This window comes from Neofelis nebulosa, chromosome 17 (genome assembly GCF_028018385.1).
Source record: "Neofelis nebulosa isolate mNeoNeb1 chromosome 17, mNeoNeb1.pri, whole genome shotgun sequence".
Lineage (NCBI taxonomy): Eukaryota > Metazoa > Chordata > Mammalia > Carnivora > Felidae > Neofelis > Neofelis nebulosa.
The window spans coordinates 61,541,233-61,561,815 of NC_080798.1; the positions used below are offsets into that span (position 1 = coordinate 61,541,233).

General features: G+C 51.3%; 1 protein-coding gene across 25 annotated transcripts in view; it reads right to left on the reverse strand.

Annotated features, from left to right (window-relative positions):
* The window catches only part of ANKRD11 (ankyrin repeat domain containing 11), a 183,172-nt gene that overhangs the window by 54,655 nt on the left and 107,934 nt on the right, over positions 1-20,583 (reverse strand). For 4 of the 25 annotated variants that reach the window (XM_058708028.1, XM_058708027.1, XM_058708035.1 and 1 more), the window contains 3 exons: positions 3,109-3,459; positions 1,039-2,109; positions 715-867 (listed from right to left, as the gene is read on the reverse strand). The exons of 18 other annotated variants lie outside the window; for them this stretch is intronic. The gene's annotated coding sequence lies outside the window, so the exon portion shown is untranslated. Of the gene's footprint in view, positions 1-714; positions 868-1,038; positions 2,110-3,108; positions 3,460-12,027; positions 14,072-20,583 lie in introns of those variants that run through there. 3 more of the 25 variants (XM_058708024.1, XM_058708025.1, XM_058708037.1) reach the window with 3 other exon arrangements.

The window sequence follows — 20,583 nt, forward strand, 5'->3', positions numbered from 1 at the left end:
AAAGGTTTTGACAGTTGTTTCTTCTTTCTACACAACGCGGCACGTGTGAACGCCCAAACGAAGCACTGGAGGGACACTTTACTTTCCAAATCCAACTTCCAAATCAACTAAAAACTCACTAACAAACCCAGAGGAGCGCAATTATAGTCTAAATGACCAGACTTCTTTCTTATTTTTATTTTTTTAACATTTATTTATTTTTGAGAGAGAGAGAGACAGAGCACGAGCAGGGGAGGGGCAGAGAGGGAGACACAGAATCTGAAGCAGCTCCAGGCTCCGAGCTGTCAGCACAGAGCCCGACACCAGGCTCGAACTCAGAAGCATGAGATCACGACCTGAGCCGAAGTCGGCAGCTCAACCCACTGAGCCCCTCAGGCTCTTTAACCCAGAAAAAAACCAGATCATAACCGAAGTCATGACTCACACTGTTCATATGCAATGCTGTAAAATTTTTAAAAACTGAGATTTCCACTGAGAAAAATTCCAAAGCCCAAGTTCACAGTCCTGTGTCAAGGGGAAGAAGGATGTCAAACCACCTGCGGATCTGAAGGTTGGCTGTACTGTGGAATGCAGACAAGACCGGAAAACAAGGCTGTCCTGTCTCTCTCCACAGTGAACACGTCTCGGGACTCCTCTGTGTAAGTCAGCAGGTAGAGTGATCACACACTCAAGCTAGAAGGGCACAGACAACATACAGCGGACAGGGCGGCCTACCAACTTCGCGGGCACGCCAGCAAGGCTCTTGTGTGCACAGACCCCACCAAGCGTCCCCACCTTCCGGAAAGACTGTGTGGGTGAGACCGAGGCACGTCACCTTAGCAACAGCTCCAAACATACGTGCACCCAACACCGGCTGCTTTCTGAAAGCTGTAAACAGAGGACAATGGCATCAAAGTTCCAGATTAAGGCAAGGACCATCCACCCCCTGCCCTCTCTACCCTCCCCCAGCCTTACATCCCACTGAGAACACTGAGTGATTCTGCATGTGCAAAGGTGCTTTTAATCCCCAAGGATGTGGAACACTGCATAATTACGTACCCACCGGAGGCACCTTCGTGCACAGACACACAGTGGCCATGGGACGGCAGTCTGTGGCAAAGGACACAGCTTTGGGCCTGGAGCAGCTATAGCCCTGGCAGGGATTTCTGGGCCTGGCTGACCCAGGTCGCTGGAGGGCCTCCTCCCCACAGGCCGAAGGTTCCAAGCTTCTTGTGACAAAGCAGGAAGTCACAACAAAACAGGAGAAAGGTGCGGCAGGCCTCCAGCCTCGGGAAATCAGGGAGAGTTTCCTGGTAAAGTCCAAGGTATGGGCCTCTGAACCCATTTCCATCTTTGGAAAACACAGTCTGTTTCCTCTTAGGGGAAGAAAACTTCGTACTCCCCGGAGATCTGAAGACTGTGGAACTCAACCATTTGGTCTAGGGTAAACCGCGGCATAAACAGGTGTGCCCGGGACCAGGCCTGAAGACGGCCCGGCGGGAGTGACACGCCAAGAGTGAGGCGGGGCCAGACGCGGGAGAAACTGGCTTGGTTTCAAGCCAACTTGGTTCCGAACATAAATTTCCACCATCTCCGTCCGTCTTCCTCCAGCTTCTGACGTGCTGGGGAATGATCTGCTTTCTCCTTATTCCCTTCCTACCATATTCTTCAAGCAGCAGACAGAAAACGAGGCGAATAAATCCACACGCACGGACTGACATCTTTAAGAGAAAACAACAAACCTGGTATTTCACGCCGCGAACCCTGCTGTGGGCCGTACAGATACGCTTCTCCGTACAGCCGCCGCTGAAGCTCAACTCTCAATATCCCACGGAAACGCAACTGCGTGATCAAACGGAGATGTGAAAGTGTCCTGAGAATAATCCCTCTTCTGTCCACTGAGGACTGAAGACAAGTCCACGTCTTTCTGCACAGGCACTGACCCCCACGCGGCAAAGGGGTGGAAGAAAGGAAGGAGGTGAAGGCAGGGAGGGCCTGCATCACGTGTCCCGAGAAAGGCGCCACGGGTGTGCTCTAGGACGCTGACCTCAGGACGCAGACACCGTGTGAGACTGCGCACTCATGTTCGTGGGCAGCTAAGTGCATTTTGCTGAAGCAACGTCCAAGTTCCTAAGCGGACAGAAACCAACACCCATGAACTCCAACACTGTTTTACAGGCCCAGCTATTAAAATGCATCTGTGGCAAATTCTTTCAAAGTAAAAACAACTCAGATTTGTCTTTCTAGGTGACCGTGCCCCTGTGTGTAGGCTGGGGGGAGGGGGGGAGTGGGGGAGACCCTGGCAGTGGAGGGACACCCGTGAGAAAACGCAAAGAAGCCGGCCAGCTGCGGCCCGAGGAAGAGGACTGCAGGAGCCTATGTGGTCCCCTCCCAGAGAAAACGGACAGAGAATCTCGTTCCCGAAGATTCGCCGTTCTGCCTCTTGGAGAGCTCCTCGACCTCTGGGAAAGGAGCCCCGTGCTGCGAAGCGTCTCCCCACTCCTCCTCGGCCTCTCTGCCGGGTTCCCTGTCCAATGTGCTTCGTGCTCCTCTGCTGGCTGCTGGCAACAGGAGGCTGCGTTCCGTGTTCCAAAGACCGGGGCGAGCTGGCGGCACGGAGGGAACGGAGGCCCTGGACGCTGCCGGCCGGGGAGAGTGCAGGCGCCACACCATCCACTGCTTGGCGGCTCGAGGCCGCCTGTCTCAGCCTCCTTGCCTGTCTGCCGGAAGGCTGGGGAGCACGGATGAGTGCTCCCCACTCTGGCAGCTGTACCGGGTGACGGTGCCCCCCTTCAATCCGTGTCTGGGATTTAACGATCCATTTCAAATCACATCTGCACAGCACTTTACTTTCAAACGTTATTTTATTTAGAGCCCCTAAGTAGTTTCAGTTGAACAGATGGCATTATTTCCACTTTACAAACAAGACAGGAGCTGAGGCGATCTGAGACACACTGCCACGGGGAGTGCCCGGCAGGCAGGACCCCCGACTGGGGACCCTCCCTTGGGGCCACAGGCCGGCTGGGGGTGAACGAGCTCCCAGGGAAAGACGGACAGATCTCATCCCCTTGGGGACAAAAAAAAAATCATTCCGTCTTTCACAATTAGCCATGAATCAAGGAGTCTCACCTTCCACTGTGTACAAGCTGCCTCGGTCCTGAAGAAAACCCTGGGTGCTTCTCGGCAAACGGGCCTACGGAGGCTCAATGAGACCTAAGGACAAGCAGGGCCAGGCCGGCCTGCTCGCCTGGGAAAGCTGGCAGGCGCCGCCACACAGGCAGAGTTCCCAAGTGTCAGGGTTAAAAATGAGGACAGGAAAGATGACTTTGGGAGCAGCATCCCTCATCAGTAACAAATGAAAAGACAACGATGGACGAGGTACGAAGTTGAACAACTTCAGAATTTTTGTCTTCACCTTGAAGTAAACACCAAATTGCATTTTCTCTGGTTTTGCTATAAGACTTCTCGTGGAAAATACCACTGAAAAGAGACAGTGAGAACAAGTGAAAGTCAGAGGAAAAACCACACACACACACACACACACACACACATACACACACACACCCCATAATCCAAGCTAGAGTGATAGAGTGACCAGGAACATGAAGCCTGGCCGGGGCAGCCTGCCAGGTGACCACACACACTGACAAGCTACTTGAAGCGAACACAGGTGTCAGCACCAGGGCATAGAACCCTGTCAAGGTGACCACGAAACAAAGGTGTATAACGGCCACATTTGTGGAGGAGGAAAAAAATCCAAAGACCAAAAAAAAAAAAGAGAGAGAGAGAGAGAGAGAAACACAAGTGAAAACAAACAGAAAGCCCAGTACAGTATGACACATGTTCACGGAGTCTGAAAGTAAGAGGGCGAAGAAATCCAGTTAGGAGACAAAAGTCCATCAGATGGGAACAGAAAGCTGAGAATCAGCGAAGGAAATCTAACACAAAAGTCTGGAAAGATTCCAAGAGGAGAGAAGAGATGAACTACGCAAATACTGAGCAGGGCAGAGGCTGCTGCCTTAGCACGGGCACAGGCTTGGGGCCAACGCACAGCCCAGGAGGCAAAGTCACGGAAACACGGCCAGAGGCCCCTTTCACAAGGAGAGGGTTCCAAACCTGTGCTCACGTGAAAAGCCTCCCTGGAAAGAGCAGGAGCTGACAGGGAAAACGGAGCTGGCACTGCCAGAGGACAGGAGACGACCCCCCACCAAAAGTCAGAGTACACAAGATTCGTACACAGCAGTGAGCACACATGACACGTTCCGCCAACTCCCATCAAGGACACAACAGACGGTCATGAGCACTGACCAGGTGCAGACCCACAGAGCTCGTCGAAACCCTCTGAAAGGATCACTTCTTGCCCCTCAGTGCAACTTACGACATGGGAAGGCAGGACCAGGAAACACCTTAACTCTGAGAATTAAGAAATGTGCTTCTAAGGACAAGGACCAAGGACAAACTCAGAGGAGTGGTTATTAAAAATCTTCAAAACAAGGAATGACATAACGCTACACAGTAAATTGGGAAATTCAGGTAAAGTAGCTCTCAGAGGAAAATATACTTATTTCCAGAAGGCATCCCCAAAGAGGTTTTAAAAATCAGAATAGGGGCGCCTGGCTGGCTCAGTTAGTTGAACGTCCAACTTTGGCTCAGGTCAAGATCTCGCAGTTCATGAGTTCAAGCCCCACGTTGGGCTCTGTGCTGACAGCCCGGAGCCTGGAGCCTGCTTCGGATTCTGTGTCTATTCCTCTCTGCCCCTCTCCTGCTCACACTTGCTCTCTCCTTCTCTCTCAAAAAATAAATCAACATTAAAAAAAATTCTTTTTATATCACAATGGGCAGGGGGGGCACCTGGATGGCTCAGTTGGTTAAGCGTCCAACTTTGACTCGGGTCATGATCTCACGGTTTGGAAGTTTGAGCCCACGTCGGGCTCTGAGCTGACAGCACACAGAGCCTGCCTGGGATTCTCTTTCTCCCTCTCTCTCTCTGCTTCACCCCCACCCCGCTTGTGCTCTCCCCCCCTCTCTCAAAAAAAAAAAAAAAAAAAAAAAAAAAAAAATCAGAATATACCCAGAGCACCTGGGTGGCTCAGTTGGTTAAGTGTCTGAATCTTGATCTCCGTGTCATGAGTTTGAGCCCCCCAGTGGGCTCTGCACTGGGCGTGGAGGCTACTTAAAAAAAAAAAAAAAAAATCAGAATATATCCAAAAACCTAAAAGGAAAATATGATGAGGAACACAAAATAAAACACATAATAGAGACTGAACAAAGATGGATTTTTATTTTAATGATCCATAAAATAGCCGAGCTGAAGTAGACAGGACAAGCTAAATGGTGGAACAGGACAGTAATAAGGCAAGTCAGAAAGGAAGGACTTTCTGGTCAGTGGGAGGGAAAGCAGAGGGTGAAAAGAAGTGGCTGGCCTACCGGAGGTGACCGTGGGCCACACTCGGGCCAGACCCTGGCTGGGGCAAAACAATGGACCCACAGAAAGCCTCTCCACACCGGAGTATCAGAGGAGATAGGAAAGTGACAGGATTTTATAAAACTAATAAATATACATCATACATTCAAGTGAATGAGGATCCATAGACATGCATACACTCAACAGGCAATATGGACTAAGATTTACTTCAGGAATCGGATACCAGGGCTCTGAGGGCAGGTGGGGCGCGGCTCGTCTCAAGGTCTCTTGGCAGGCGGAATCCAGCCGCTCACACTCGCTGGGCTGACTGTGGTCTGTAAACACACGGGCAGATCCCTTCACGGGGACACCTAAGCCAGAGTTTGAGGAACAGCACAGCCGCCTACCCCAGGTGACCCACCACACACACGTACACATACATGCACGGAAACACCGCAGAGAAAGGTTTCTGGGCGGTGAAAATGTCATGTTTTAGGTTTTACCTCTGGCCGTGTTTCCTAATTTTCCAAAATGTGGAGTACTGCTTCAACAATAAAGGTTATTTTTAAAAAGAGAAAACAGGTGACCACGAACAAGCCCACCTTATCACTGCTATTAGGAAAAGAGTATTCAGTGATTCACCTGCAAGCATGAGGCCAGTCAGCTGCAGGTATCTCCTAAGAGGTCTGTTGCCAGACTGAGGAAGTGCCCTTGCATTTGCAGAGTTTTATCATAAATGGGTATGAGATTTTGTCAAATGCTTTTTTTTTTTTTTTTTTTTTTTTTGCGGGGGTTAGGCAATCTTTAGAGATAATCTCATGGGTTTTCTCTTTTATTATGTCAATATGGTATATTACATTGATTTTTGAATGTTAAACCTAATCTGAATTCTGAGATAAATCCACTTGTCATGAAGTAGGACTACCCTTTTGTGTTGCTAAATTTGCTACAAAGTAAGGACTTTTACAGCCACATTTGTGTGGACGTGGGCCTACACCTTCTTGTCCCGTCCTCTCTCTCTGACTGTGCACACCCTCCCGTGCTGTGGAGGACCTGAGTATAACTGGCATCACCTTCCTTCTTTAATGGATGGTATAAATCAACAGTGAGGCCACGTGGGGCTAGAGGTTTCTACGTGTCAAGAACTACAATTAAATATTCAATTTCTTTAATAGATACAGGGCTACTCAGGTGATCTATTTCTTCTTGAGTGAGCTTAGGTAATTTGTGTCTTGTAAGGAATTCATTCATTTCATCTAAATTGTCAAATTTATTGACATGAAGTTAATAAAATTCCTTTATCCCTTTAATGGCTATAGGATCATAGTGATAGTCCCTCTCTCATACCTGCACCTGAAAAATTTATGTTTTTTTTCCCTGATTTGTTTGGCTAAAGGTCGATCAGTTTTATTTATCTTTTCAAAGAACCAACTTTGGAGTTAATTTTTCTCTATTGCTTTTTAAAAAACTATCATTTTGATAGATGAAATAAGCAGAAGACATTCCACTCCCATTCATGTGAAAAAGTGAGCACATGAAGACAGAAAGACTTCGTCAACCTAAAAAAGGCAATCTACTGAAACTCAGGAGGTGAGGACTTCACAGTGAAAGATGAAGCCTTCCCTCTCAGACTGAACAAGGCAAGAAAGCCCACTCTCAACACTTCTGTCCAGCATGCAGGACCCGGACGGTGCAGTAAGACAAGAAAGAAACGGGTATACAGAATGGGAAAAGGAAATGTGTCTTTACTCACATTGGCATAAACATCTACGTAGAGCATTCTATAAAATCTATTTTTTTAAAAACTACAAGTAACGTTTGGCAGGGTTCCAAGATATGTCCCTATTTTAAAATATGAACTGTATTTCAGGACAGCTGGGTGGCTCAGTCGGTTAAGCGTCCGACTTTGGCTCGGGTCAGGATCTCGTGGTTTGTGAGTTCAAGCCCCGAACCTGGCTCTGTGCTGACAGCTCAGAGCCTGAAGCCTGCCTGGGATTCTGTGTCTCCCTGTCTCTGCCCCTCCCCTGCTCATGCTGTCTCTCAAAAATGAATAAATGTTTTTTAAAAAATTGAAATATCAATTGTATTTCTATGCATCACCAACAAACAAGAGGACACCGAAATTGAAAAAACAATACATTCAGGTGCTGGCTCAGTCGGTTGGGCATCCGACGATTGATTTTGGCTCAGGTCATGATCTCACAGTTGTGGGACTGAGCCTCATGTTGGGCTCTGCGCTGAGCCAGGGGCCTGCTTGGGATTCTCTCTCTCTGCCCCTCCCCTACTCACGCTTGTTCACGCGCGCGCTCTCTCTCAAAATAAATAAACTTCAAAGGAAAAAACACAATGCACTGAGTAACGTGCCAAATTGCTGAATCACTATACTGTATACATAAAAGTAGTATAACACTGTAATTAAAAAAATGAAGTCACAACAGCACCCCCAAAATGAATTACTTAGGGATGAAATGTGTACAAGACCTCCCTAAATAAACATAAGATTCCCTGCTAACATGTCAGTTCTCTCCAAATTAATTTACAGATGCAACACCATCTCAAATTCCCATCTCCTTTTTGTAGTACATGACGAGCAGATTCTGAAGTATACCATGCAAATGAAGGCCAACATGGGAAGCCGTACCCTACGGTTCCAGATTTCCTATGAGGCTACAGTAATCAAGACAGCGTGACATTGACACGCAGACCGATGCAATAGAACAGAGTCCAGAAATAGACTCTCACATATACACACTTCTCAATAAAAGTAAAGCAACTGAGCGGGAAATGGGAAACCATAATCTCGTCAGCAGGTGGAGCTGGAATAACGTGAATACCCCCACGCAGAAGCCGCAGGGCGAGGAGACTTTAACCTTGCCTTACACGAAAATGATCTCAAAACGGATTAGAAAACTGAATCCAAGAACCAGAACTACATAACTTCTAGAAAATGTAAGAGAAAATTTTTGTGACGTCAGGTTAGACAAAAAGTGGAAAGCAGCTAAGAAAAAACACCTGTTGGACTTCACTAAAAACTTGTGCTCTTCAAAGACACTGAATTAAATGAAAAGTCAAGCCACAAACTGGGAGAAAGTATTTGCACAAGAAAAATCTGGTGATGCACTTGTGTCTGAAATATATAAAGAACGCTAAGTAACATTTTATTAAATAGACAAAAATAAATAAATATGCATGGATACTTCACCAAACAAGATATACAGATGATTCCCCCCCCCCCACACCGCCCCGCAAAACCAGAAAAATAACCTGCAACATTTGTCATTAGGGAAGGGAAAGGAAGTCCACAACGGACACCACTAGAAATCCACTTAGAACGGCCAGATTACAGACACTAACCACACGAGGGACAGTGAGGAAACACAGCCAATGGACTCTGATTCACCCTCGGTGGGATCAAGGTATTTCGTGTACAGTCACTTTGAAACAGTTTGGCAGGGGGGCGCCTGGGTGGCGCAGTCGGTTAAGCGTCCGACTTCAGCCAGGTCACGATCTCGCGGTCCGTGAGTTCGAGCCCCGCGTCAGGCTCTGGGCTGATGGCTCGGAGCCTGGAGCCTGTTTCAGATTCTGTGTCTCCCTCTCTCTCTGCCCCTGCCCCGTTCATGCTTTGTCTCTCTCTGTCCCAAAAATAAATAAAAAACGTTGAAAAAAAAAAATTAAAAAAAAAAAAAAAAACAGTTTGGCAGGTTCCTAAAAAACTAAACGTTTCCCTGCCATGTGATCCAGAAATCCCAGTCCCAAGTATTTGCCAGAGAGAAAGTAAAGAGCAGAGCCACGTACAGTGCTTTGTATGTAATTACTCATAGCAGCTTTTTTGTAATAGCTAAAAATTGGAAACTGTGCACATGTCTATCAACTACTGATTAGACAAACATGTGACATATGCATCCAACAGCAGAGTGTGCTAAGTGAAAGAAACCACTCATATTAAATTGTAGAAAAAGAAAGCCTGCAACGACAAGGTCCAGCAGTGGTGTCCTGGGTCCAGGGACCCAGGAAGGTGTTGGCTACAAACAGGCACTTCCCAGGGCGATGGAGAAGTTCTATGTCACGGCTGTGGTGGTGGGAACGGGACTCACTGGTGTTAAAACCTACCGCGCTCTACACTTTGCGTATGAAACCGCTGCATTTCGTAACACTTAAGTTATGTCTCCATAAAGCTCCCAGAAAGAGGGGCTGAGGAGGCAAGGGCGACAAGGAGGACCATCTCTTTAAGAGGACTTCTGCCATAACGGGAGCAAAGAAATGGGGTGGCAGTTGGTGGTAAAAGGGAGATTGGGGGTTTTTTGTAAAGAAGGGGGAAGGACAGCAAGTTTGCACGCTGATGAGGGGGCACCTCACACTCACCCCTCCAAAAGCAAGTCTGGGGGAGAGGAGTCGGGAAGGGAGGTACTTGTGCCCTGTGGGGCAGCGGCTGCGGTAGGAGCAGGCAAAGGGCAACTCCAGCGCGTGCCGGGCGCACGGACGGCCAATGGGACACGCGCACGGCCTCTCTAGAAGGATTTGTCAGCGCGGTTCCCGTGGCCATGTCAGCTGGGCCAGAGGCTGACCAGCGCAGAGCTGGGAAGGGGCCACCTGCTCACGACCAAGTGAAACAGCTGATCCTCGTTTGTATGCAGACGCAGTCCCTGCTCACACAAGGTCACGCCCGACTTTCTAATGAAGCGTCTGATAGACTCTCTTTAATGTGTCTCTAAGTTGAACCCTGGACATCTGGGTTCTCTGTTTTTGCCATTATAAACAATACTCCATGGACATCCTTATTCTTGTTGTGTGTCCATAGGTACATGTGCCCCTGAGCACCACACGGTATGGGATTCCATGACAGGAAATGTCCAGAAAAGGCAAAGCCATAGGGACAGAAAGTAGGTGGGTGACCTGCTCAGGGTGGGGAGGGGGTGAGCAGTGCTGGCCACAGGCCACGGGCTTCTTTCCGAGGGGACGAAAGCACCGTGAAGCAGAGTGTGAGTGGGGTGTGGTGTTATCTGCGAACCCACGAAGACCCTCAACGGGGCTACTGTGCAGTATGCAAGGGGGATTTCTTTTTTTTTATTTTATTTTTTTTTTTTAATTTTTTTTTTCAACGTTTTTTATTTATTTTTGGGACAGAGAGAGACAGAGCATGAACGGGGGAGGGGCAGAGAGAGAGGGAGACACAGAATCGGAAACAGGCTCCAGGCTCTGAGCCATCAGCCCAGAGCCCGACGCGGGGCTCGAACTCACGGACCGCGAGATCGTGACCTGGCTGAAGTCGGACGCTTAACCGACTGCGCCACCCAGGCGCCCCACAAGGGGGATTTCAACAAGGCTGACACCTGCTTCCAACAGCCTGGACCTGGTGCCCGAGGGACGGACTGTGGTTGGAAGGACCGGGCGTCACGAGGGGGGGGGCGGCGGCACGTGCCGCACCCAAGCCAGGGTCGAAGCCAGGTGTCCAGACCCAGCGAAGGTCTTTTCCACCTCTTGACGGCAGGCAGCACACCTCGGCGTGGCCCCGGAGAAACGTGCTCGTTCTGTGGTCAGTGGGCACACGGGGACACCTCCTGGGCACAGAGGGGGCACGTCAAGGAAGCTTCCGCACTCTCGGGCCGCTTGGCCACTCCAGGAGCAGCCGCACCTCCCTCTTGTGCAGCCCCCACGTCCTCGGGAGGCCCGTGGCCGCCTCTCGCCCAGTCGCGCCCAGGCTTCGGCAGAAAAGCGTCCTGGGGCCCTGGTCAACGGGGCTTCCAGCTGCTCGTGAGAACCTGTGTCGCCAGCCTGCACGTAGCGCTGTCCTCACGGCCACGGCGCCTCCAGCACCACCTCTGCCACCGTCCCTTCCGCTCAGTGGCACGTTTCGGCAAAGGGGACCATTACACCAATACTGTTTTTAAAGTCACATATTTGAGGAAAGGGGTATACATTTTAAAGATCTAAATATTAACTGTACAGGGTCGATTTTGTTCATCCTAACGTGGATGTAAAATTATAACACAAGGCAAAGGCTGTCAGGAAAAGTCATCACAAATGAACACTGTCCAGGCAACTGGATGGACCCAGTCGCGTATTTATGTAATGTCCCATTTCCAAGAAGCAGACCCCCAGACACGACACTACAGCCCTCAGCACGGAGACACCAAACACGAGACCAGCCACTGAGGGGGAGGCAGGGACTACCCGCACCTGGGGCAGCAGGCCGTGTGGGGCAGAGCTGGGGCGGGGAAGCCCCGCGCCGGCCCAGCGGCACCCCTGCCAGGGCCCCGGCCGTCCGCTCGGCCAGCAGCGTCACTTTAGTGCACGGGGCAGGGCGGGGGGCGTTGGAAGCACTGTGGCTCCTTCCGAGGCACAAGTCTTCACAAAGTGGTCCTACATGTGAGAAACGCTGCATTAGGAAAAAAACTGTCCTCGGGGCACCTGGGGGGCTCAGCCGGTTAAGCGTCTACCTTCGGCTCAGGTCGTGATCTCACGGTTTGGGAGCTGGAGCCCCGTGCCAGGCTCTCTGCCGTCAGCGCAAAGCCTGCTTGAGATCGTCTGCCCACACCCCCGCCGCCCGCCCCTCCCCCTCCCTCCCTCTCTCTCTCAAAAATAAACTTAAAATATTTTAAAAAAGAAAGAAAGAAAACGGTCCTTGTTGAAGCACAGTATCTCACCCTGCAACTCGAAAAGCCTCTTCTTCCTCCCCACTCTCGATTTGAGAAAGGATGCTCTGAGACCATCAATATTCTCCCCAAGTACAATCTCAGGGAGCAGTGCCGTGTGAAGCTGGCCAGTCACCTGCACCGGCAACCCCACGGCAGGCAAAACGTGGGGACCCTCACGAGGCCAGGAGATGTCAAGGTGTGCCGAGCGGTCCCCTGCTCCTCCCAGACGGGCCCCGGCGAGGCTGCGGCCACCAGACGCGGTTGTTCCCTGTGGACGTTGTATCGTCAAAGTGTGCGGAGGATGCTGTGCTGCTCTGCAATGTCCTGTGCTGAAAAAGAGTCCCCCCCCCCCCCAGCAAAAGAAAGAGTCCCCAGAGGCAGAGGGGGGCAGGGGCAGACCCTCCAAGCCCAAGGAGGGGCTCATGGTGACGTGCCGGACACGCGTGAGGATCTAAGGAACTACTGGAACAACAGGTAAGTTTTTACCCAAAAAAAACTTCGGAAAAGGTCGAGATGTTGCCAAGTCTTCCCACAAAGACAGTCGCGGGTCTCAGGAGGGGAAGGGGCAGGGGACCCTCGCCCCTGTGCCATCACCCCCCAGCCCCCAGATGTCCCTGTAAGGGCCGAAGACATGGGAGCCATCTTCCCAGACTAACTTCTCATCAGCCAGGCTGTTTTGCTTAAAAGATCCAATCAGGGTTAACAAGAATTCTGTGAAAAATGTCAAATTATCACCCGTGGTGAGCTTCGCCTCAGTACAAGCTCTGTGTGCTGCTTCTGAAAGCTTTCTTTTCCAGCTACGACAATAAATTCAGAACCAGACCCACTAATCACAAGTGTTATACATAACAAGATGTTTTAAAAACAGAAGTTTTATTCCACTGATACACAAAGTAAGAACCCAAGATGCTTCGCTGTTCCTTTACCTTGGAGAGGGCAGACATATAGTGAGGGGGGGCAGCAGGTTCCTGAACACCTGGTGCCTGGTGGGGGGGCACCTATTTACAGGCAGCAGCCCTCCTGCAGAGCTTCTGGGGGGTGGGTGGGAACCAGGAAGTAACCCCATGAAACGAGTAAAGAGAAAACATCTTCCTGCTGGGGAGATGGGGGCTCGGGACTGGAAGTGAACAGAACCCAGAGGAAAACCCAGGGCCTCTCCCTGGAATGCCTCCCCAAGCGCTGGGAACCTGGGAACCGAAGAGCTGGAACGCCTGGTGAGCAGGGCAGGTGCACAGAAGAAAGAGGAGAAACGCACCCGATGGCCTTGGCCCAGAGCCACGCTCGCTCGGGAGGGCCACCTCACGTCGCACCCGTGGGAGAAGAGAGCGGACAACTGCGACAGCATTCTGAAAACTTCACCACCAACCGCCACTTTTTCCGACAAAGGACAGTATTTCTATTCTCAAATTTATAATCCCTATCTTTTTAAAAATGCAACATTTATAGATTGCAAACAATGAACGGTCTGTTCTGGATTTTTAAAAGTTCTTTATTACTGATTCTCGACAGTCCAAAGGAGACATCTTTTGTCAAGGGAGTAAAGGGGGAAGTTCCCTTTGTGACAGGTGTCTTTCTCTGTCATCACTGAATGAGGGACGCTGGACAGCAGCTGGCCGTGCCATGCGGCCGGATGCACACACCACTGGCTCCGACAGCAGCTCTTTCAGAAGGTTCTAGTCCAATTCTATGGACCCCCTGAAAGGATGGAGCTCCTCCCCCAGGAGACTCGGGGCTGGTGGGGTCGGCTCCTGGCCAACCCCAACTGTCATGGGGATCGGGCTGCTCCCTCAGGACAACAGACTCCACTGCTGACAGTTCAACATCCATGTTTGACACCTTCTATTCTAGAAACATATTGCAAGATAACCCAAGGGCAGAGATGGGAGTGAGGATGAGGATGTGGGAATAACGACGGGGGCGGGTGGTGGGCGGAAGGTGACGGGAGTGGTGCTGCAACGAGCCTACGTGCACGCGCCTCCGAAGGGCAGGGGTGGGTGCCGGGATGGACAGTCTTTATGTCTACCCAGGACTCCTCTCCGACCAACAGCGCTGCTGGTGAAGGCAGCACCATGCTATGAAACCGCTGACCACGTGTCCTGACTGGCTGGCATCTCGGGGGGCACCGAGCAGCAGGCCAGGCAGGGTGAGGACAGACACGAGTCCCGTGAAGCGCCGGCAGGAACGTAAAGTGGTGCGGCTGCCACCGAAACATCACGGCGGATCCTCAACAAAGTGAGTATGAAACTATGCCAGTAGGTCCAGCAATCCCCCTTCTGGGAACACACCCCAAAGAAATGAAAGCAGGGTCTCAAAGAGATGTCTGCACCCGCACAGTCACATCAGCGTTACTCACGACAGCCAAGACATGGAAGCAACCCAACCATCCATCCACAGATGAATGGATAAAGATGCTGTGTTTACACACAATGGAGTGTTATTCAGCCTGCAAAGGAAAGGATATCCTGACACCTGCTTTAACAAGGATGAAACTTATGGACATCATGCTCAGTGGCATAAGCCAGATAGAGACAAATACTGTGTGAGTCCACTTATTTTTTTAGTATTTATTTCTGAGAGAGCGCACGTGTGTGCATGTGCTCACAAGCAGGGGAGGCAGAGAGAATTTCAAGCAGACTCTGCGCTGAGCGTGGAACCTGACATGGGGCTCGAACTCACCAAACCAGGAGATCATGACCTGAGCCAAAATCAAGAGTCAGACACTCAACCGACTGAGCCCCCCAGGCGCCCCTGTGTGATTCCACTTCTAAGAGGCCTCTAGAGGAATCAGATCCGTACAGACAAGACAGAGATGGGGTGACAACAGGCCATCCATGATTGAGGCCATCACAGCCCATCCCGACCGGGCCTCCTTCCCCCGACAGGATAACCCCCTCCTGGCCTGGCCTCCCCTCGGCCCGATCAGAGCAGGAGAAGCGCCCACACCAGGGCCCTGGGGCCCCAGGCTCCCAGCAAGCCAAGAGGGGGCTGTGCCCATCACACACAGTAAACCAGGGGACCTTGCTGCTGGAGAGGAGCAATGGCCGGCCGCTGTGCTCAGCCCCTCCCGGACAGCCCTTCCCTAGAGTGCCCAAAGCAATGCTCAGGAGCAGAGTGGTTTCCGCCTGGGTGTGGGGGTCTAGGAGGGGAGCTTCTGGACCAGGGGCCGCAGGTGAGCAGGTCAGAGGACAGAACATGGAGCATGCAAGCCAAGCAGAGTTCAAGGGGGGGGGGGGGGGGGACACTTGGGAGAGGCACTGCCACCCTCCACTCCTGCAGGCCTGCTGCCAGGACACCTCTCCAGGCGGCCCCAGAAGCCCGCAGTGGGGGCCGGAGCGCGGGCTGCTCCGTTCAGGGAACACCTTTCCTTTCTCTTGGCCTTTCTTGTAAACAACACTGGGATCAAAGTGATGAAAGTATGAAGTCCTTCAAAACACAAACCAGGTGCCATCACCGCACTCACTTTCTGAAACCTGTCCTTAAAAACTGTTCTGCGAGCATGACCTTTTCCTGTAATGAAACCACTTCTCACTATCACGGGGCCTCCCAGGACTCCTCCAGGCCACACGCTGCGGGTTCCATGTCCCCGCCCCAAGCACCACCAGCAGTGCCCACGTGTACAGCTTGAGGACCCAGAAAGACTGGCTCCCTCACTGGTTTTAACAATGGAGAAAGTAGGGGCGCCTGGGTGGTGGCTCAGTCGGTTAAGAGTCTGACTTCAGCTCAGGTCATGATCTCAAGGTCCACAAGTTCGAGCCCCGTGTCGGGCTCTGTGCTGACAGCTCAAGAGCCTGGAGCCTGCTTCAGATCTGTGTCTCCCTGTCTCTGCTCCTCCCCTGCTTGTGCTCTGTCTCTCTCACTCTCAAAAAATTAGTAAATGTTTAAAAAAAAAAAAAAAAAAAAAAGACAGACAATGGAGAAACTGAGACCTCAGATGCAACTTTTAACACAATGTTAGGGTCAAAGGTGTGGCCATTTCCAAGGCCAGGGCTGCAGCGTGCGCCCTTACGGCCCTGACCTTCATGAGCAGTGCAGACAGGGAGCCGCTAGGCGAGCCCTGCCCCGTGCCGCCCACGGCAGGTGCACACCCCTAGCAGGACCGAGTGTCTACATGTGTGAGTGCGCACAGCTCAGCGACAGGGCCAAGAGCAACGCAGACGATGTCTTTGCTACTGGAACCCAATGTGCACGGCAGGTTACTCATCACACATGGGAACGACCCCTGCACGGCCTTCCCCCTTCATGGTTACACGGGCCTTACTCACAGGTTCTGTTCAAAGTGGGTTCAAAAAAAAAAGAATACACACAAAACCAAAACTTTTGAGCTAAGATTTTGCCATCTGGCCATCAGGAAATCTACATACATATTCTCCAAAGGAAGGAGCCAGGCGGTTCCAGAGGTTTCCTTGCTGGGAGGCCAGCCCCAGTGACTCTGAGCTGGCTCTGTAAACAATGCACACTCGTCCAGCACGCATCCTGGCATCCGGAAAGAAAACTCGTGTCTTGGAGATTACATATAATCCCAGGCCAGAGAGGGTGAAATGGAGAGCAGGCCACTGGCAGAGGGCCATGTCTTCCACCACCTTCACCAAGGCTTCGACGGCCCTGACCCAGGGCGCCCCCTGCAGCCAACCACAGAGAGGGTTCCACAGCCACCAGCGTGCTGTCCTGGGCCGGGATGGCCCTTGTGGCAGACAGCAGAAGGCCACGTGACAGTCACAGGACATCATTCACCTTGTGCCAGTAACCCTCACATATCTCACTTCAAGACTCAGTTTCAGGGGTGTCTGGGTGTCTCAGTCAGTTGAGCATCTGACTCTTCATCTCGGCTCAGGTCATGATCTCAGGTTTCTGGGTTCAAACTTCACGTCGGGCTCTGCACTGACAGCATGGGACCTGCTTGGGAATCTCTCTCTCTCTGCCCCTCCTCTGCTTGTGCTCTCTCTCAAAATAAATAAAATTTTTTAAAAAAGATTCAGTTTCAGCTTTAGTGTTTTGTTTTTTGGCTTAAGATTCTGGAACGTTACTCATTGCCATTTTAATGTCTGTTAGTAAAGGACACCTAGTTCAGTAAAGACCCAGATGCCATCAACTGCACCTTGTGACAGAGGGTTCAAATATGAAACAGGAGACTGGTGGCTTCAGCCCTGCCCACTCGGCCCAAGTGAAGCCACAGGCGGAAGTGATGTCACTCTGCTGGACCGTCACCAGTCGGCCCACGAAGGAGAAGGGCATCGACACCATCAGGCCCAAGTCCTTTGCCCGGAGCCCGTTTCTGCTACATCTACGTTACCAGTTACTTACTGAGCAAAGCTGTCCTCTGCTTCAAAACATTCCAGAGACTTTAGCCAATCACTGCCAATGTCCTCATCTAAAGGATGGCTCCAGGAAACAATCTCAAAAGCAAGACCACAGACACACCCCCTTGTCCTCCACACACGACGGGTGTCTCCACAAACCAATGCCCGATGCAGACGGCTCAAGAATCCTGTTTTGTTTTTAGGGAAGACCAAATCAGATCCCCACGGAAGCCACTTTCCATACGCTCCCAACTGCTGCAACCACACAGTGAGAGGGTGACTCCTGGGACCCAGCGGAGTCCCTGGGCTGTGCCTGGCAGGAGCCACGGGCCTCTCGTTCAGCTCCTGCCTCTCTGCCGAGGTCTGGCTGTCTCGGCTGTTCTGGCTAATCCTGTGCTCTGAGCCTTGGCTGCTGGCCACAGCAGTTATTCATGGCACTTGAGATTCTTCCACACCTGCCTCTCTGCCTTCTCCACACGGCACCTGCAGCTGGAATCTGACTCCCTATGTGGCACCTTCACCTTCCTCCTCTAGAAGCAGCGTGAGATGCCCAAGTGACACAGAAGGGAAGAGACAGCGGCACTCACCAGACTCTAAGTAAGAGCTACAAAACCCAAAAACGACAAATGTCACAGATACCAAAATTAGCATCACATATTTTAAGTTTGTTTGCTTATTTTGAGAGACACAGAGCAAGCCGGGGGCGGGGGGCGGGGGGGGGGGGGGCGGGTGGAGAGACAGAATCCCAAGCAGGCTCTGTGCTGGCAGCACAGGGCCTGATGTGGGGCTCGAACTCACCAACCGTGAAATCATGACCTAAGCCACAAACAAGAGTCAGACGCTCAACCGACTGAACCAGCCGGGCACCCCAGCCTGCATATATTTAATCGTTTGGTAACATATTTGTAATGAATGGTATTTAAGTTACATGTGATAATATTAATTGCAGGATTGTATATCTTATATTCTAAAATATTTAAAGATTCAAGGCCCACAGATCTATTTTCGTTACGTGCAAAAACCGGTACTGGTTATTCAAGATCAACGTGCCCCTCTGAATATGCTGCAAGCACAGCAAGAAAGTCAGGAGATGGGACGCTGGGGACAACACCGCTCGAGACGAAATCGACCACACAGGGCCTAGAATATGCCCACCACCGACATTTGACAACCTCATCCTTGCAGGCGGCTCCGTGTTCGCAGGGGCGGGGTGAGGGGGCGATCAGGACAGAAGAGCAAAACGATCAGTGCCTACAAGAAAGACCTAAGGAGGGGGGTGCCTGGGTGGCTCAGCTGGTTGAGCGTCCAACTTCGGCTCAGGTCGTGATGTCACAGTTCGTGGGTTCGAGCCCCGCATCAGGCTCTGTGCTGACCGCTGGCTCAGAGCCTGGAGCCTGCTTCAGATTCTGTGTCTCCTTCTCTCTCTGCCCCTCCCCCACTCACGCTTTGTCTCACTCTGTTTCTCAAAAATAAATAAATGTAAAAAAAGAAAAGAAAGAAAGAAAGACCTAAGGAGTAAAACGCCCAGGTCATCCTGGCTCGAAAGCTCTCAGCTGTAAAGGGAGCCACAATCCAAGGGGCCTCCCCAGAGCTGTGAGGGGCTCCAGTGGCGGCAGGCCCTGCCCGTCCTACACTAGCCTCCGCAACGTCCCTGGGGAGACCTCCTGTCCCAATCCTCAGCTGTCCCCTCGGGGCTTCATTGTTCTTCCACAGGGTCTGGAACCCTGCTCCCGACACAGCTGGAGAGTCCTCTCAGCCACCCAACATCAGATCTCCCGACGGAAGCCCCGCAGCATCTCCACTCGCCCTCTTCCAGGAAGCCTGCACGGGTGGCAGGGAACAGGGGCACTCAGGGATGCAGGCCTCGCCACAGCTGCTGTATGAGGCGCTGGGAGGGAGCCACGGGAGCCACGTCCACCTGCACTTCTCTGGGCCATCAGCAGAACCTCGGGGCAGTGAGCCGGCTGTGCAGGCCCAGCGACCACAGGCCCTCCTGCGACTCTGAAATCAGGGCTTTCTACATCGTGTTCACGCTCCACAGGGGCACCGTGGAAACCTGGACACGTGAGGTGTCCTGTGGTCACAGTACAATGTGACTCCGTCCACATGGTGTCGGCCAGTAAGCGCCACCACAGGAAGGCTCAGCCAGGCAGCACCAAGGGCAATGTCGCCCTGCACCTTAGAATCGAACCTGAAAGGGCCAGTTACGAAACGAAGTGCACAACAGCAAAGCCCAAACAACACGTAAACGTAACACAAATGAAAGCTGTTACTGGTATTTATGAAAAACACACAGTATTCCCAAACTAAAGAATCCTGGTCAGAAATCCTCAGATTTTCATTGCATTTTTTTCGTTCACTCTCTAATCCGAAGCATTCTCTAAATGTACCCTGTGACTGAATGGCACACACAAATTTGCTATTTATGCTTAAATGCCAGGCAAGCATTAGGATTTAGTCTTGCAAAGTTTTAAAATATCTAAAGGAAACAACTTAGATAGTTACAGTTCGCTACCTACAATTTAGGAAAATCAACCCAAATTTCCTTCTCATTCTGTCAAATTCAGGTGCGATCTCTGTACCAAGCCCAGCTCACCGCTCACACACGACGCACACAGGACACACCCCTCCCGCGTGCACCGTGTGGACCAGATAATGAGCCACAAGACCCCCGGCTCATCCCATCGTGCAGGAAGCCTCCTTCCCTGGTACCTCACGGGACACTCCTGAGTACAAGCACTTCCAGCAGAATTGTGCGTGTTTCTAACCTCCCCTCCTCCACTCTGCCCTTCTGCCCTAACACGGCGCTGAACGTAAAGGAAGAACCTGGGAGTCCGCAGAGCCCCCACATGGACACGGGCCCCTCCAGGCTCCCTGCAGGGAAGGAGGCACCATATCACACCACCTCCCTGCCACACTCAAAATGCTGGGCATGAACACAGCCCCCAGAAAAATATAACCAAACACTGAGTACTTGTGAAATCCCTCAGCATGAACCAAAGTGAAAAACACCACGTTAATTTTCAAATTTTAGCACTGAAATGACATCCTAAGGCTTTTCCCAAACTTTGTGGAGGATGCCGTGAAACCTCTTTCAATAAATAACAAGTCTGAAAGCCAAGATAATCAAGATTTAGTAAAAGTGACATGAACCTCCCATCCTCACCATATACCCGCTTCCTCACTATATACACTGTCTGCAGTCCTAAGAAAGAGACTGTTAATTCTTTTTTAACAGCCCCAACCAGGAATGACAATTTTGTTGGCT